The following is a 2,855-nucleotide window of genomic DNA, read 5'->3' as shown; positions in this document are numbered from 1 at the left end:
TGCCATACTATACTATGACTGTTTTTGCCATGCTATACTATGATTTTTTTTGCCATACTATACTATGACTTTTTGTCACACTATGCTATGACTTTTTTTGCCATACTATACTATGACTTTTTTTGTCATACCATACCATGTTTTTTTTGCCATACTATATTATGACTGTTTTTTTGCCATGCTATACCATGATTTTTTTGCCATACCATACTATGACTTTTTATGCCATACAATACTATGACTTTTTTAATAGTTTGTACTGACCTTTTCTGCCATACTATACTATGACTGTTTTTGCCATGCTATACTATGACTTTTTTTGCCATACAATACTATGACTTTTTGTCACACTATGCTATGACTTTTTATGCCATACTATACTATGACTTTTATATAGTTTATACTGACCTTTTTTGCCATGCTATACCATGATTTTTTTGTCATACTATGACATGGTATGACAAAAAAATCATGGTAAAGTCATAGTATTGTATGGCAAAAAAGGCCAGTATAAACTATATAAAAAAAGTCATACTATAAAAAAGTCAGTATAACCTATATAAAAGTCACAGTATAGTATGACAAAAAAAAACATGGTATGGTATGACAAAAAAGGTCAGTATAAACTATATTAAAAAGTCATAGCATAGTGTGACAAAAAGTCATAGTATGGTATGGCAAAAAAAAATCATAGTATAGCATGGCAAAAAACAGTCATAGTATAGTATGGCAGAAAAGTCATTGGCATGACAAAAACGTTAGTATAAGCCATATAAAAAAGTCATAGTATAGTATGACAAAAAGTCATAGTATAGTATGACAAAAAAGTCATAGTATGGTATGGCAAAAAAAACATGGTATGGTATGACAAAAAAAGTCATAGTATAGTATGACAAAAAAGTCATACTATACTATGACTTTTTTTGCATACTATACGATTACTTTTTGCCATACTATACTATGATTGACTCTAACCCAATAGCTCATTGGATTAGAGTGCTAGTTTGGGGTTCTAAAGTCATGGGTTCAAATCTTATGAGATGTGTGGATTTTGAGGTCTCTGTCCAAAAGAAAGAGCGAAAACCACAAAGACATTACCTTAAGCTATGTGAGCCAATAGCTCATTGAGTTAGAGCACTCCTTTGAGCTTCTGAAGTCATGGGTTCAAACCCTGTGACATTTTGGACTCTTTTGAGGTGTCTGTCCAAAAGAAGGAGTGAAAACTGCCGAGAACCGATCGTGAACTATGTGAGCCAATAGCTCAGTCCGGTGCAGTCCAATTTGAAGGCCAACACCCAAAGGTTAGACTTAAGAGTGGTGAAGTCATGGGTTCGAATCTTATGAGGTGCAGTGGCTTTTGAGGGCTGTGTCCAAAAGGAAGAGTGTAAGCTGCGAGAAAAAACATTTCCACTTGTGTGGGCCGATAGCTCACATTGGTAGAGCGCCGCTTCTAAGCCGTGAGGTTGTGAGTTCGAATCTTATGAGGTGCAGTCGGTTTTGAAGGCTGCATCCCCCAAATTAGATATTTGGGCCCCAATAAATATGATATGAATACTTAGGTTTGTCAGGGAAGAGAGTGTAAGAGTAAAGTACCAAGTCCTGATGATAGCGTGATGATCGCAGTTTCCAGTCGGTAAAGAGATAGATAGGATAGATAAGTACAGGGTTACGCCCAAATGATGGGACAAGCAAACATGTCACTTTTATTTTTTTTCCATTTACTCGTTAATTCAGTCATGTATGTAGTCATGTACTGTGTATATATAATGAACTGAAAAATGAATGAGTGAGAATGAAAAAACAAATGTACCATGTTGAATTAATGAGTAAAGGAAAAAATAAAAGTGACATGTTGCAGACATGAACATTTTACAAGCACAGTGTGTAATAATTACACATAATGCCAAAAAAATGAACTGGGCTGAACAGCCTGTGAGCAAGTTTAATAACAGGTTAGTTTTCCTGCATTACAGACAGTTAGAACTCAAACATTTATTTAAAACAGGCTTGAGGAGTAATGGATTTCATGCAACAATACAGGTAAGGTAACTCATCTGAGAGTTACAGAAAATTAACTTGCTCATTACTTTTAGTAAGAATTCTTAGCTTTATTTTAAAATACATGTAATATGTGTAGTGCGAGTCTCTCAGCGGCTCTGCAGAGTGAAACATGGCTGATGTTAGAGTTTACACATCAGTCTCACATGTCTAAGTAAAAAAATGCAACAGTTCAAGTTTGACCTTTATTTTGTCTTCAAAGCAGAAACGACGTCACAGCACACTTAAAGTTTAGTCTAAGATGTGAAAACAGTCTACACACTAATTAATTCACTCAACAAAACATGAGTTTGTTTTTAAAAACTTAAACTTAGTTAAAATCTTGTTTTCCTCATTTTCTGACGTGACATTGTTCTGTTGTCTTTGACAGTCATGTCATTAGGTACACCAACAATCCAGTGTGATCAGACAACTCTTTCATACAGCCTTTAATGTTGACACTTATGTTTAATACTGAGCTTGTATTGTGAAACTGGACTGCATTATATTGAAAGAGTAAGAAACACTTGTCACTATAACAGTTTAATACTCGAATGAACAACTTTTATGAAGCTTCTAATGATTTTAACAGCCATGTTTCGCTCCGCAGAGTTGCTACATGTATTTTAAAATGATAATGCTGTTAATAATTCTTAAAACTAATGAGAAAATTAATTTTCTGTAACTCTCAGATGAGTTACCTTACCTGTATTGTTGTAATTTTCTGTAACTCTCAGATGAGTTACCTTACCTGTATTGTTGCATGAAATCCATTACTCCTCAAGCCTGTTTTAAATAAATGTTTGAGTTCTAACTGT

Source organism: Larimichthys crocea, chromosome XIX, assembly GCF_000972845.2.
Source record: "Larimichthys crocea isolate SSNF chromosome XIX, L_crocea_2.0, whole genome shotgun sequence".
Classification (NCBI taxonomy): Eukaryota; Metazoa; Chordata; class Actinopteri; family Sciaenidae; genus Larimichthys; species Larimichthys crocea.
The sequence above is the reverse complement of the archived record's forward strand: the minus strand, read 5'-3'. Positions refer to the sequence as shown.